Source organism: Pezoporus occidentalis, unplaced genomic scaffold (genome assembly GCF_034315485.1).
Source record: "Pezoporus occidentalis ecotype Australia unplaced genomic scaffold, CSIRO_AGI_Poc_V1 ctg82, whole genome shotgun sequence".
Lineage (NCBI taxonomy): Eukaryota > Metazoa > Chordata > Aves > Psittaciformes > Psittacidae > Pezoporus > Pezoporus occidentalis.
Window position 1 is genome coordinate 2,002,081 of NW_026916181.1, and position 16,408 is coordinate 2,018,488.

The 16,408-nt window shown below is 47.0% G+C and overlaps 1 protein-coding gene across 1 annotated transcript in view; it reads right to left on the reverse strand.

Annotated features, from left to right (window-relative positions):
• Window positions 1-1,973: 1,973 nt before the first annotated feature.
• LOC134156151 (5-beta-cholestane-3-alpha,7-alpha-diol 12-alpha-hydroxylase) overlaps window positions 1,974-16,408 on the reverse strand; it is a 540,007-nt gene continuing 525,572 nt past the window's right edge. Inside the window, exon 2 of the mRNA XM_062603987.1 lies at window positions 1,974-1,992. The gene's annotated coding sequence lies outside the window, so the exon portion shown is untranslated. The remainder of the gene's footprint in view (window positions 1,993-16,408) is intronic.

Here is a 16,408-nt window from a genome sequence, read left to right on the forward strand (position 1 = left end):
CAGGGATGGACATCTTTGCCAGGGTCAGGCGGTTGTACAAAGGGTAGATGTGCCTTATCTGGGCAGCTGCAAAGTTGTGGAAGGGTTGGATAAGCAAGGACTCATCAGCTGTGCATGGACCAGACATGCAAGCACCAATCAGTCAGGCAAACATTAAATGTGCAGTGGCTGGGTGGTCACATAACGCTGCAGGTGCAAATGCTGATCCGTCACACAAGAATGGGGCAGCTGTGCAAAGGCTGGATGGTTGTCCAAGGGTTAAACATGCCACTCAATGTTTCAAGGGCTAGACAGCTGTGCAAAGGCAAGGTGGGCAAGGGCTGATCCCAGCACGCAAGTAATGCAAAGGCTGGATGTGGAAAGGCACGGGCATCATGTACTCCGAGCCCACACACACTCCCAGCCCTGTGCGAGAGTGACGCATTCCAACGATCACCAGCGCAGTGGAAAGGAGCACAGAGACCCCAAAGTACAGACAGGACAATGAGCACTCCAGCTGGGAAGTAGTTAATGCCCTAAATGTCAGCCCTTTGGGGCTGGTGCCGGTGTCAGCGCTGTTCCAGGTCAGCTGACGTCACTCATCGTCATCGTCGAGGTAATTCCTGCACCCGCTGCCACCCAAGAACAAAAAGGTTTCCCTCCTGAGCATGTGTATGTGTGTGTCATGCTACTGAACTGCCCGTGTCCCCCACAGGGACAAAAACAGGAGGACATGTAGGTATGTGTCACTGGAATCAGGGAATCACTGTCCCCAGGGGTTTAAGGTATTCAGCTCTGCAAAGGTGACAACTGGGTGCATGATGAGACAGGGATACCCTTGGAAAATCCTAGCAAGGCTGTTTATGTTTCTGATCCCCATACTGTATGGAAGGAACCACGCAGTGGGTGGGTTAATGGGGATGAACCTTTTGTCTTGGAATAGTCTCTGGAGTGACACTGGGAGCTTGGTACATTTATTTTCACCACTGATCATTAGCTGGGGTATTTCCAGCATTCCCAGCACCATGCAAACTATTTGGGTTCCACTTATTATTGCAGAATAAAGCCCGGGGGGGGGGGGGGGGGGGGGGGGGGGGGGGGGGGGGGGGGGCTGCTTCAATTTTTAATATGTAAAATATCTCTGCCCAATCCCTGACTGAACCGTTGCAAAACAGCCTTGTGGAAAAGCACTGTGTGCGCATCCACGTGCACAAACCTGGGAGAGGGGAAGTGTGAAATCCAACCCAGCAAATAGCTTCCTCAGATCCACGGGATTCACCGGAGTCTGGGAATATCTCAATGCCCTTACCCCAATGGTTGAGGTGAAATGGCGCCATACTACAAACACCGTGTGCCCCCATGGGTGCTGAAAAGAGAGCAGCTCCCGGGCTCTGCGAGCGATGGCAAACTGGCAGAGGCCAGCAGCAATATTGCATTAAAGCCCCATCTAGAGGCCTTTCATTGTGGAGAATTTGGGACATGAGGGCCAGCTCTGGGATCCAGTTTGGTGTTCTTATCCTTCCGCCCAGAGCTCGTCCAGCTTAAGGAAAGGAAATATAGGACTGTGGATGGAGGGGAGGACAAAGTTACATATATATATATATATATTTATATATCATTGGGAGGCTTTTTGCTTAAGTGTTTCTCTGCTGGAAAAGACAGTTTGTCATTCCTCATGCATGTCCCCACGAAACCGGTGTGCCCAGCATGTGGAAGGAAACTCCTATTACGCCAGGCAGCCCCAAGGCAGAGGTCTGGGGCACACAGCCAGGGCTGGGTCATGGAACGGCAGTGAGACCCTCGCCATTACTCATTTCCTCTGCCCAGAGCAAGGTGCCTTAGCCAGGGTGGTGCTCTGGGGCATGCACGACTCTTTCCGAAGTGAGGCAGCACTGAAAATAGTCACCACTTCTGCTTTCAGCCAGGGGAAAGGGGAAGCCCAAGCAGGCATTGGCTGCTCCAGGGCTTTGCTGCCGGCAGGTGCTGCTTGTCATGCCAGGGGATCATGCACCACTCCTGGGTGCAGCATCCTTCTGGGGCACCTTTGTGCCTTTCCAGCAGTCCCTGGGGTGACACAAAAGCTAGGTGTTTCTGCTCATAGCCACCGACAGCAGATGGCAGTGCTACACAGGCGCAGTGCTGATGGACATACTGGCATGTGCTTGGTTTTTTTAAGTGACAGTTTTTCAGAAGGGTGTTTTATATCCAGGATGGAGGGAACACACCATAGGCAGAGCTCTGGTGTTGAAAGGACAGGCAGCTGCCCCGCTGTCCTACACCTAGCCCTTGACACCTGCCCATCCCTGTCACGCCAAGGAGTTTGGCGTTTCAAGTGACAATTTCAAAGGGCCATAACCTCAGCAGGGAATGGTGCTGCTGCCAGCATCATACCATCTTCTTTAGGATCAAAAGAAGATAGCAAGGTGCCATGCTAATGCTGGGCAAGGAGTGGTTGTCACCAGATCTGTCTGCTGTGGCAACAGCAGAAATTCTGTTTCCTCTCCCTAACCCCACCATAGTGCTTTTGTAATGTGCTCCTGAGTGCGAAGCAGCTGGGAGGGTGACCTGTGAGGATCCAAGCAAAGATCCTGGCATCCTGTGCCTGCTGTTAGGGTGAGCCCTGCTTCCCAGTACCAGTGGAGACACCAACACGTGACAGCCATGCAGGTCATCCTCAGACAGCACAGCCTGCTGCAGCTGCCCTGTCAAACTCTTCCCTAGCACATTAGACCACAGGGGAGTCTGGAGGGTGACTTCAAGTTTTCCTTCTCCATGACTCAGTTCTCTAGCAGGGCTCAGACTGCCTGCATCCCTCCAGAGGCTCCCCCTCCTGAGGGCAGCCCTCACCACAATCCTCATTTAAGGGTTTGTTTTGCAGGAAAACCAGCATCTCTTTTGCCTGGGGCTCCCATTCCCTCTCTATGGCTTTGCAGGTGAGAGAACACCTATGGTGTTCTCTGCAGTGCAGAGCTGAGCTCTCTCTGCCCTCCAAACAGCTCCTGTTAGAGAGGAGAGGACTTTGACCAGCTCACCAAGGTCTTGCTGCATGAACCAAACCTCTCCAGGGCAGCAGCTCCAGCTCAGCGGGGTGATTGAGTCATAGGAGTGTGAGAGAGAAGGAAAATACCCGTGAGGTCATCTTGTTCATCCCACTCGTGCATGGGTTCCCCACCAGATACTTGGCACTGGCTCCCAGATCAGAGCAACTCAAGCAAGGCAGCAAGAGGTGGGGACCTCACCAGGCTGGGTCTGGGCTGGGTAACCAAGGCTGTGCCTGGGATAGCTGAGAAGCCTTCGGCTGCATTTCCTCCCGACAGATTGCCTCTGAGACGAGCCACTCACATTTCCCTTCCTCAGTTTCCTTAATTAGAAGTGGGCCTGGCATTTATCTGCCCTCCGGATACAGTCTGAAATAACAGACAAGACCCGGGAACGCCACTTGCCCACAGGACGTCGTTTATTCCACCATCTCAGGGATCACGCTGTACAAGTCCCCCCTGCGCCACCGCCTTAATTTCCAGTTACTCCTTTTTCACCGTCACATGGACTTCCAGGGTGTTTCCTCCCTTTGAGTGATCACACGCCGGCTGGAAGCCAGATTCTCACTTCTTTTCCATCAGGCTTGAATGCTGTTAGAGTCACCCGGGGATAGCTCTAAGCTTCCAGGCAACGTGGTGCTGTATTATACCTCCATCGCTCCCCTCCATCCTGACAGCACCCTGGCAGGGTCAGGGTCAATGATTTTGAGGGGTAGAGATGTGGTCAAAATACAGCAGTTGCTTTCAGCTGGGCTGCTGAGAGCTGGGTTGAGAGCAGCCCTGCTTCCTCAGGGCTCTGGATAGTGCACGTGACTGCAAATCAGGAGCAGCATGGTTCTCATACCCACCCCTGCCCTGTGCCTCACACCTTTCCAAATAATATGAAAGCACTGAAGCCAGTTGAAGTTCATTACTTCAGCATTATTGAAAGCGCAGTTCTCCATCATAGAGCCCCTCTTTCCAAATCAGGCAGAGATGGATGCAGGGACATGGGGCTACTGTAGAGCTGTGTGTGTCCCCAGCTGCAGAAGGCAGGGGGTGACCAGCTTTGTTCTCTGAGATCCATCTGCTGTGGGGACCGTTCTGTAGCCAGAACCATAGCCCATTGGGCTACCTATGTTGAATTTTTTAAGCGGCAACGGGACTCAACCTTGGCGGGGCCCCTCACACCAAATCTCAATAAGCCATAGGTTTCCCTCAACTTCACTTCCATCAGAGATCCCCTCTTAACTGATTACAGGACCCATATTAAAATACTTTGGAAGTATCTCTTCCAAGAAGAGCAAGGGACGAACTTTAAGAGCACTCACCTCTTTCTGCCTAATTGAAGAGGTTATTTCTTGCAAGTTAAGCTGAGGGAAGGATCAAGTTCATCACCTATTTGTACCAAGTGAGCTCGAGGAGTCTCCAAGGCATGTATAAGCATTGCACACAGCTGGGGATGCTCATAGCTGGTCTTCCCTTGTGCATCCTTTACAAGGACTCCTACATTCCAGGGCACACCATACAAACATTTACCCACAGGAGCTGCAGATGCCCTGTTACATTTGCTCTTGGTCTTTGGAGCAATGTATACTAGCAAAGATAACCCAGCACCTGCACAGACTTGCAGTAGATCCAGATCAGGCAGTCCTACCAAAAGAAGCTCAAAAGACTTCACCAGGACGCATAAGGTGGAGACGGGAAAATGACCCAGCGAGACTCCTCCAAATAGCTTTGATGTGCCTGAACCACAGGAAAGCACCATCGGGGTTCCTCCAAGTCTTGGGGCTTGCTGATATTATATGTGTGTCTGAAACAGAAAGTTTTTGGGCTTTTTACTTTTTAGTTTCCCTTCATCCTTAAAAAATTTAAATTGTGAAATATCTCTCACTCATGGAAAGCCCAGTACATGCTTCTCTTCAGCTTTCTCTCTGGCAGCAAAGGACATCTCTTTTCACTAATGTTCCCAAGAGCTGGCAGAATTATTTAAAAATCACCTAAAAATGAGGTTTTCCCTGAGTTGTGCTCAGTTTTTGCAAAGATTTTTCTTCTGAAGCAATGTATGAGGACTACCAAAATAGCCCTTCTTTGTAAACCCAAGAAGGTTGCTCTTTACATGGAAATCATTTTTCTCCTGGTAATTTCATGGAAAATCAGGGGCTTTATAATCTGGACCAGAATGATTTCTAATGCAATTAGTCCCAGTGCAAAATAAGGTCCTTATTGTCTTTATGACAATCAGGCATGCTAGGAATGAATGTGTTTTTGTTAAACAGAGCTGCAGGAGGTATATTTTAGGTCTGAACAAATAGTGCCAAGGAAGCAGGGACTCTTTTCACATTCTGCATAAGCCCATACTGTAAACCACAATGATTTACCAGTCATTATTTGGGGAATTTGGTTACAGTTTGCTTCCTTAGGAAAATCAGGTAGAGGGGAGAGACATGAATTCATGCACACTGGAAGGGGAGGCTTCTGTGCGAGCTCAGCAGCCTCTGAGCTGATTAATACTGCTGATGTGGTGCCAGGCCTGAAGCAGCCCCTGACTATACTGCTCGTGGGCTTACTGTGGAGACACCAGAGCTGGCAAGGGAGCAACTGGAGGAGGGAAATTGGGAAATGGAGGTTATGCATATGTGGGGATAGGCATTAGGGGGGCTGAAGGTGATGCAAGGATTACTGTAAGGGTGGATGTCAGGATTCTGTCTGCAGATCTATAGGAGACCTCATTAGCTCTGTTCCTGCGGGGCCTCTTGTTTACCTCATCCTTAAGGTGACAGGTGACCTGGGGTAACCTAGTCCTCTATCTTTAAGGTCACCCACCTTGTCTCTGTATCTTAGGGACTGATGGCAATGACCAGGGATATGCCCAAGTCAAGGGTCTTTGACCTTGAGCATGTATTAAACCAGCTAACTGAAGGACGCACACAGTCCCTGAGAGGGAAAAGATGGGAGATGATAATCTGTGAAAAAAGAAAAAGGACAAAAAAGAAAGAAGAAGAAAAAGAACAATAAAATAGAGATGGGAGATGATGTTGTGTTTCTGGAGTCCTGCTGGCCCTTGTTTCTGTGTCCATAGCTCCAGTCACTGTTGCCCCGTTGGAAAGAAGTACACAGAAACCTCTTTAGATCCCTGCAAAATTATCTTTGGTTGATGTTTTGTAAGTTTCTTGCCATTCCAGTTGTCTGCGGATATTGTCATCCACTGTGGGTTATTTGAAGTTCCCCTAATTAATTACAGTTCTGATGACATAATAATACTGTATCCTCTTATTTATTCCTAGTTTCTTGTCACCAGTTCATTTTGGGTCTCTCTTTGATGGCAAGTAACAAGTCACAGGATCTGCTTTTCCTGGACATCACTTATTCATATGGGTACAGTAACACAGGGCTGAGATGGGCTGCTGTTTCTTGCTTGTTAGTGTTTAGGTGTGGATTGGTAGACAGGGCTGGGGATGCTTCAGTTGATCCAGTTACCTCCACTGCCTCTACTGAAAAGGATCCAGCATGTTGGATCAGATTTTAACACGCCAAAGAACAAGAAATCATAATAGTGGATGAACAGCAGCTCTGGATAGTGTCCTTTCTCTTTTCTTTTTCTTTTTTAATAGTGAATTTTCTGGAAATGGAGACTGGGGACAGAGGATATTCATAAATTCATGCTGAAATTTTGTGGGCTGGAAGAAAGGTAAGAGAAAATTTCTGGGGAAAAAAATTAAACATTTCGCTGCAACATTCTCAAGGCAGGTCCAAAATGCCAAGTGATTTCCTTGGATATTTCAAAATATGACCTTTTTTTTTGAAAATTACATGCTCTCTTAATAAAAAAAAATCTCTGTGTGCAAAGGAAAGGCAATTAAGGGAGGAGTGAAATGCCCTCAGAAGGAAACCCAACCAGCAACTGAGCTCAAATGGACTGTTACGAGCTGAGCCAAAAGGACATTTGCTGTTCTCCGATTTCATTTTTTGCTGGAAAGCCTGGAAAAAAAAACTTAAACAAAAACCAAAACAAACAACTTTGGTCTTTCCAAACTACCTGAACTTCTGTTACTGCTTTCTAGTCCCTGGTTTTTGGGTTCAACCTCCCTTTGGCTGCCCCTCAGGAGATTCACCTCTCTTACCCCTATTCTGAGTCCATGTGGGCTGGCGAAGAGGAGCCAAAAGCATTGTCCAAAATGACTCACTGCCAGCTCTTGGATGGCAGGCATCTCCCCAGGGACCTGTCCTCCTGTACTCCTCCGTCCTACAAGCAGCCATGTGTATTTAAACAAAAGGGGAAAACTGTTCCTCACTCCCGCTACTCCCTGTTTGAAATGTCAAAGCAATGAGAAGCCATTGGTTGTTTTCTAAGCAGCTCTGGGCAGTTTCTCTGAAAGTGTTGACAGTTGCAGTGGCTCAAAACAGGGTGGTATTTCTAAGAGATTTACCGGGGGATCATTTCCCAAGTCCAGCAACACCACCATCTCTTCAAGCTGTACAAGTAAGGTAGCAAACCCATCTTATTGAATCCTGAAGCAGAAAGGATCTAGCCAAGAGATCTGGCAACCTGTCAGCTGCAAAACAGCCAGAAACAAACTGAACAAAAATATTTTTGTAGTCACAATATCAAGCCCACCCATTGAATGTGTGTCAGGTATTTTCCAGCACTCTCTCTTTGTTTTTATTTTTAGATGAAGAGCTATTTTGATTGTGTTATTTCACTTTTGGATGTTTCATGCTAATAAAAGTGTTTTATTTCACAGTTTTCAGCCTTCTTTTAAAGTTGGGCTTATGGTTTACTGCTGTAACTGAAATGTCATTGTTTTGAATGCTGTCATCTGTCTGATTGGTCTTCAGCCAGAGTGTGTAGGAGCTAGGTCTTTTTACCTGTGCTAGAGCATGTGTAAACTGCCATATTTTGGCTCATGAGCCCCGAGCTGAAAGGAGCTTGTCATGAATAAGTCCCCATTCCTGTGAGCAAAGAGAACCTTTTGAAAGAAAACTCAAGCTGAGAAGTCGAGACTGCAGTCACTGGGCTGGTCAGCCACGATGCATCTGGTTGGGTATACAACAAAACCCTTGGAGGTATCCAGCCCTCTCCACTCAGAGATCTCCAGCAAAGGTTTCCCGTGCCTGCTTAGCACCTGAGCCCTCATCCCAAGTTCTGAGAACCCTGAGGTACACAAGGACTATGTTATATAACAAATGTACAGCATGCAGAAGACCTACCCAGTCCACATACATGCACTAACCTGTAAAAAAAAAAAAAAAAAAGAAAGAAAATAGAGTATATTCCCATTCCAGCATCTGGTTTTGTGTCATATCATGATTTCAATGGCATCCAGATAGAAGATATTCCCCCTTCATGTGATCACATGATCAGGTTTCCTTTTATTCTGAAATTAGAAAAATGGGAGAATCAGTTTCCTGAATATCCAGTGGTACCCACCAAGGATAAGGACAGGTAATAAGTACTGGACAGCTGAGCATTCATAAAGCAAAAACACAAGAATGATGATTTGACTGAGAATGTGTCTGACAGTCAAGGTAAGGATGGCAGGGAGTGGAGGGATTAATTAGCAATGATGAGTGATAAAGGAATGATTAGCTCTTCCTCATGCAAGAATTGATGAGTGTTTGGCCAGTGCCTCCAGATGGTAAATATGCATGCTTTAGCAGCTCCTGAATTCAGACATAGCATGTCTCCAATGCATAGACACATAGCATGCAAAAATGAAGTTGAAAAGTGAATGGCAGCTATTAAGTCTCGCACAGTTTGATACAAAGCATGGATTTGGGCAAGATTAGATTCCAAGGTCAACCAGTGCAGATGAGAATGTGGGGAGCACTGGCCTCTGGCACGTAATTGGTTGCGTGAGAGCCCAAACTGAGTCATTACATCGCAATATCTGCACAGGTCTGTCAGCAACAGCACTGACGAGATGGACAAACCGGGGTGCTTTCTGTATGGGACCCATTGTTTAGCCAACCAGAGAGCCTTCCTATTTGGTTAATGGGTCAGCAAACTCTGTTGCTTTAATGGTTAATCATCTACTTACATTGTTCAACAAGTAAACCCATGCAGATAATGTTCCTTGCCTGCAGTTCATGTGACAGGCTGACTTTCCAGCTGTGAGCAGAGAAAGTTTTTGACATGGGGAGAATAAGAGAGAAGAAACTCCAGGCTGTGAGGCTCTGACTTCAGATTGATGGAAACAACAGGAGCAACAACATATATAAGTGCATAGATGTGTGCATACACACAATTATATGTGTATGAAAAAATGTCTGTATGATCAGACACACACACAGATCTACATAAAATGAATATTACAAACCCCAGACTGTTTTTCAACAGTTAAATTAGCTGACTAACAGGTATCACATAAATGGCTGCAAGCTAGCAAGCAAAGCTCACTCCAAACTATTTTAAGCAGCAAATCAGACTGAGGGCCATCACCATTGAGGATTTCAGAGTCTCAGTAATACCTTTTATACTGATTGCTTGAACACCATACAACTGTAGCCTTCTGGATCCCAGACTTGCATATGTCACCCTGTACTCTGTGCTATCTGAGTAGGCCCAGAAGAGATGTTGTGGATCTCAGAGTCAGGTGGCCAAAGTTTACTCACTGAGGACATTTTGGAGGTGTCTCTTGCTTGGATATGTTTAATACAGGGAATGCATCACTACTTTTAGTCCTGAAAGCACCTGGACTCATCCAGTTAAGAAGTCAGAGCTTGTCAGGGTCAAAGCAGGAATCACTGGGTCAAATTTTCTGGTTTACTGTATTCAGACTACCAAACTACATAATTACGTATTGACCTAAAAATCCCTGTCTTTATCTGACAGTGACAAATATGCACTTTAGCTGGTTGAGGGTAATGGTGATTTCACTCCAAACCCCCTAATTTGTCAGGAGTTTAATTCTACATTCAATCTAAACTGATCACCCAACCCCACTCTCTTGAGATGGTCACTTGCAGAGTCCAGATCTGTACCTTCCCAAGACAGGTGTCTATGTGTTGATAGAAGGAAACACCAATCACCAATATGCTAGGGAGATGTCCTTTATAACTACCCTTGACACATTCGATCACCCTGAGGAGGACTTTCATAGAATGGTTAGGGTTGGAAATGACCTTAAAGATCATCTAGTTTGGGCAGGGACATCTCACACTAGGCCATATCACCCAAGGCTCTGTCCACCCTGGCCTTGACCACTTCCAGAGATGAAGCATTTACCACTTCTTTGAGCAGCCTATTCCAGTGCCTCACTACTCTCACAGTAAAGAACTTCTTTCTTATATCTAACCTGAACTTCCTCTGTTTTAGTTTAAATCCATTATCCTTTGTCCTATCACTACAGTCCCTGATGAAAAGCCTCTCTCTGACATCCATGTAGTCCCTCTTCAGATACCGGAAGGCTACTACTAGGTCTCCACGCAGCCTTTTCTTCTCCAGGTTGTCTTCATACGGGAGGTGCTCCAGCCCCCTGATCATCCTCGTGGCCCTTCTCTGGACTTGTTCCAACAGTTCCATGTCCTTTTTGTGTTGAGGACACCAGAACTGCACACAATACTCCAAGTGAGGTCTCATGAGAGCAGAGTAGAGGGGCAGGATCGCCTCTTTCAACCTGCTGGTCACGCTCCTTTTGATGCAACCCAGGATACGGTTGGCTTTCTGGGCTGTGAGAGCACACTGCTGGCTCGTGTTAAGTTTCTCATTGACCAGCACTTGCAAGTCCTTCTCTGCAGGGCTGCTCTGAATCTCTTCTCTGCCCAACCTGTAGCTGTGCCTGGGATTGCCCTGACCCAGGTGTAGAACCTTGAATTTTGCTTTGTTGAACTTCATGAGGTTGGCATTGGCCACCTCACAAGCATGTCAAGGTCCTTCTGGATGGCATTCCTTCCCTCCAGCATATCAACCGAACCACACAGCTTGGTGTCATCAGCAAGCTTGCTGAGGGCGCACTCAATCCCACTGTCCATGTCACTGACAAAGGTGTTGGACAGGATTGGTCCCAACACCAACACCTGGGGGACACCACTTGTTACCATTTTCTTACTTTCCTATCTGCTAACACACACAGCTAAGCAACCCAACACTGGGAAATCCACTCAATGAAAAAAAAGAATTATCTCAGACAACAAGGGCTAACAGACCAGACACAGGACTCCTCACAGCAGTCTTGAAATGCTTGTGACTCAATACAGTCAATACACTTCAAGTCCACTTAAGAACAATGGCCTTGACTTCGTGTCATCATCTAGGGTGGTAAGAGGTAATAGGAGAATGGTCTGCAAACACTTGGAGTGTTTGTTCCTCCCCGGCGGATACTTGTCATTTGGGAAGTCCTTCCAGCCTTCCAGGGCATGGATGGATAACCTTTGAAGTAAAGGTCTCCTTCCGATCTGGAGAGGCACGCCAACACTGGAGCCTTATTAGATTTTTTTGTTGTTAAGCAGTGAACATTGCACCAGATTGTGGGGAGAGGTCATGGCTGGTGGGTTAGAGAAGAGGATCAGCAGAAGGAATTAGTCTTTGTCTGTAGGAGCAAAATGGGCTTACTCACTTCCTAAAAACAGGGGGAACGGGACAGCCTGAAGTTTCTTCACAAGGAAGTAGACTGAGAGATACACAGATGGCCTGAGATGGCATGGATCTTTTTGTCCTGATTTCAGGCATAACCTTCCCCAATTGCCCTTGTGCCAGAGGTTTCTGCACTCCTGGAGGAACCTGTGGACCAGTGCCCACAGCCCAGGTACTCCAGATGATCCCACCACTTTGGCCAAAATAGCTGATCCCACTGTGGACAAATACAGCAAAGAGATGGACCTCCTTTTGCTCAGGGGCAATGAATCCTGAATTTTACCTGCTTTGGGACTCTATCCTCATCCCAGACAGGAATCCACATGTCCTTCCTAATAAAGGAACCTGTTTCAGGCTTTCTGCTGCCCCAGGAAAGGATGTGTCCCCTTTAGAGAGGGTCACAGGACAACAACCGGGATGAAAAGGGGTCTCGGAAAAGGACCTGTGAAGGGTAATGGAGGAATAGACCAGTTAGGTGTGGGGGAGACTGAGAGGTATTGGGGTCAGTGTAACTACTTGCTCTGCTGGGAAAGGGAGGGAATAAACTGCTCATCTAGAGGGAAGGCAACGACAGGCTCCGAATGCAGTGACACAGGCTGGAGTTAAACATTAGTGTGACCTGTCTGCAGGCCTGGCTGGCAGCAACATGGGCTCAAGTGTGAAGGGGTCATTCAGAAAACACCAGCCTGGGCCTCCAACCACAGGAACATGAGGACATCCAGAAAAATGCTAAAACTCCCCAGCTCACCGAGGCGAACCATTTAGTACAACAAGCAGTATTTTACACAAGGGAGAAAAGACAATCGAAAAACAAAGTAACACACAAAATACCTCCCTGGCACACACCCACAAAAATAACCTATGTGAAATAAAGACGGTTCACACCTGTTTGTTTATCTCCCCTATTTAGCTCTTCTCTTCTCCATCCAATGCCTACATACACTCCTGCCTTTGGGATCTTGTCCTCCTGAAGGACACCTGTGATGAGTGGGTTGCTTTGTCTTTCAAGCCTTGACTCCCAGGCTTATGCTTTTTAACTGGGGATCCAGCAAAAGCCTGGAAACAACCTGCCTGAGGATTTTCTTAAGGGCATCTTCCTGCCCAGCTTTGGTCTGGGCAGGTGTGGTGCTGGCTTGGGGCAGGGTGACAAAATGGATAAAAAGCCCAGGACGTTTTTTCAGTCTGGCCTGTTACAGATTTGTGAGAGCCACCCCTCCTTTTACAAGGGTTCTAACCCATGAAATGCAATTCAAGTTCAAATCCCACCTCATTTTCTTCTGTTGATGTCTGCAAGGTCCAGAAAAAAATATGCAATTGAGACACATCATCATTCCTAATAACACCCCTGCATGCAGATTACTGCTGCTTCTTGTAGCCAGTCTCCAGTTCCCTCATATCACTTTTTCAATGCTTTCTTTACCCTTTGCACTGTCTAAAGGAGCAGAAACTGAAAGGCACAGCTATGCTGTGGAAGAAAGAGTCTGATAGTCCCCCAAAAAAGGTCCAACACAGATCATTGCAATATAGTGCAAGCAACCCATAGGTCTCTCACCATCCAAATTTCTCTTTCCAACAGATCCAAGGTGTTTGCCATGGTAATTGACAGCCAAATAAAAAGCTTCAGAGTTTAAACTTCCATTCCTTTCCAATGTGATTGTTTTTTACAATGTGATTACTATAAAAATAGCTTGGGTAAAGCTATTGACATTGATTCTCGGTGTTTCCCCTTCTGAATGTTCCTGTAGCAAATGGTTTTATTTTATCACTTCTTCAGTGCTCTACATGAGCTTTGGGGCTATTAGGTCTATCACCAAAGGCAAGACTGGCAGCAGCCCAGGACCGCTCACTCACAGCTAGCTAGGAAACTGCTGGTGATAGAGTTCATGTCCAACAAAACAATGCAGAGGATGGAGACCCACCTCCAGGTCCCAGATATTCACTGGTTTGGCTGTTTTCTCCTCTGCCTTTTAAGCTCTGCTGACCAGAAGAAAACTTCGTATTAAGCTCCACCTTGAAAAAGCTGTATAAGTGGGATTTGGATATACATAGAAGCACCTAAATCTTGGTGTCTACATCTCGAGGCACAATTAAATTGCTTAACCACAGACACCTGCTGCTATCTAAAGTGCTCTGGGATGCACCATCAGGCTCCAGCTGCCACCCCATCTGAATGCAGTCCTCCAAAAGGTCCAATGTCCTGCAGATCAGTCTCATGTGGATGTCTTAGATGCCTCAGAGTGTCTCAAATAGCACTAGATGACTATATTGGTGCAGCTTATTCAAGCTTCAGGGTCTCTATATGAATGGATATCTAAGCTCTCACAATCAGTGGAGATGTGATCAATGGGGACTGTAGAGGGGTTTAAGCAGCCATATGCTGGTATCTCTGAGTCTCTTGCTCATACCGGCATGGGGGACAGCAGCCTGGAATGATGTCATTGAAAGGGGCTCAGCTGCCATGGCACTTGCCACCAAAACAAAACGTGGGCAATCACTCAGCTGGTTGTGGCAGACACACAGCAGCTGCTTATCTCCTGTTATGTGCCTGGACCCCGTCAGGCCACATGGAATGATCCAAGTGTAAGGAAATGCTATCTGAATTTGCTGGATTCAGCAAAGCCTTTTCCTGGGAGGTTTCTGGGGCCCAGAGTTCCATAAGCAGGAGCTTGCACATCCTTGACCTGGAATGAGAAGAAAATTTGACTTTGGAAGGAGCTACAAAACAGACTGACTGTGGTTCTGTGTTTGCATCCTTGCTGTCTGCCAGGGAGGTTATGGGAGCCCTGATCACTAATTTCCAGTTTACTTTATGTTACTTTTACTGTCCCTCATCTTCTGGCTTTTTTGAATCAGTGCTCGGTTTCCATGGACGAGATAGTAGGAAAATGTTCTGCTGTGTGCACTGCAGATGCTGGACGCTCAGGCCTGTTTCTTTATGCTGCTCCAAAACAGTCATACCACAACACATGTACTAGTTCCAAGTATACACATGTACTAGTTTCATGTAATAACAAAAATCTTGGATAAATGTTCCCAAGCAAACAACCCAACCTGTGACGTGGAGGAAAAAATCAGAGCATTTATGTATGTGTGTATGAGTACGTAGGTTTTTGATGGGCACTGTTATCTTCCAGTGGATTTCTAGGGAAAATGTAATTTTCTCAGGAGCTAATTTGAAGCAGCCACCCTATTTGGAGGGGGGACACGATGCACATCTAGATGTGTTTTGTGCCATGCTCCTTGCCTTCAGATGGAGAGTACATGCTCCAGCTTGTTTTATCTAGTGGTACAGATATTGCCACAGGGTCCTGGCTCAGACCTCAGGTTTTTCATAGAATCATAGAATAATAGAACGGTTTGGGTTGGAAGGGACCTTAAAGACCATCTTGTTCCAACCCCCTGCCGCAGGTAGAGACACCTTCCACTAGACCAGGTTGCTGCAAGCCCTGTCCAACTTGGCCTTGAATACTGCCAGGGATGGGGCAGCCACAGCTTCTCTGGGCAATCTGTGCCAGGGCCTCACTTCCCTCACAGGGAAGAACTTCTTCCTCGTGTCTCATCTCAATCTCCCCTCTGTCAGTTTAAAGCCATTCCCCCTTGTCCTGTCCCTGACTGCCATTGTCAAAAGCCCCTTTCCAGCTTTCTTGTCGGCCCCTTTAGGCACTGGAAGCTGCTCTAAGGTCCCCCTGGAGACTTTTCCAGGCTGAACAACACCAGCGCTCTCAACCTGCCTTCATAGGAGAGGTGCTTCAGCCCTCAGAGCATCTTCATGGTCCTCATATAGGCAGCATTGTGGCAAGCCTGGCATACCTGAGCTCAAAACGCAGTACGGGATTTTAAAATTGCTGCAGGCATTCACATGTGATGTGCACAGTTCACCACAGGTTCCTCTTGCAGCCAATTCCACATTACCCATATGCCTTCCCCTGTTTGTTGCTAAGACTCAACTCAGAGCAAGAGGGAAGCAATCTGCTCTTCACCCTCACCTAGCACAGCTGATAGCACTGGACCAGAGATGCAGAACCTGCCCCATGCCAGGGCAGCCCAGGGGATGGAGGGGATTGCATAGTTGCCAGTGTGCAAGGTCATTTCGGCACCTCTGAGAGTGTGTGTATGTGGGCATGCAAACCACTTCTGGCCTGTAAATCATTGTCAGCATTCACACATACTAGGCCATAGTTCAGGGACTAACCAATGAAGCATCCACTCTCAAACAAGCCATCATACTTCTGATTTATGAGCAGTTGCAGCACAGCACTCCTAAGGTGGTTCTTCATGCAAGTTCAGAGGGGTATCAGGCTTTGGGGAGCTCAAGACATTTTCAGGTGGTCCTGTGGGTGAGAGAAGATGCAGCTTTGTCACATTCAGATGCCTCACACATGGAAAATGCTGGTTTCACTAACAAAGAACTAATAGAGCACACCTACATCATCTGCCTAGAGTAAGCCCACTTGACCAGCTGACCACTTCATGACCATGCTCCCATACTAGTGATTTGTGTGGGTTATGCATGGGCAAAGCATGGTACAACACAGTCCATCAGCGTATGCCATGGGTCTCCTTCAGGTTATCCCCTGAGAGATTTTGTGCTTCTGAAGTACAGTGTTGATTGATAATGTGAGCTGGAGCCAGGCAAACAGCAGTGTGGAAGGAAAACACAAAGATCATCAGGTCATCTTACACAAGCCTCTCTTAAACCCTTCCTTAGCCTTTTTATCAGCCCAGGTCTTCTCTTTCTTCCATTCCCACAATCTTTCTGCATCCCACCTCCAGGCCAAGCAAGTGTCTCACATCTGTCTCCCCACAATGACTGTCCTCCCTTCCCACTCAAACAAAT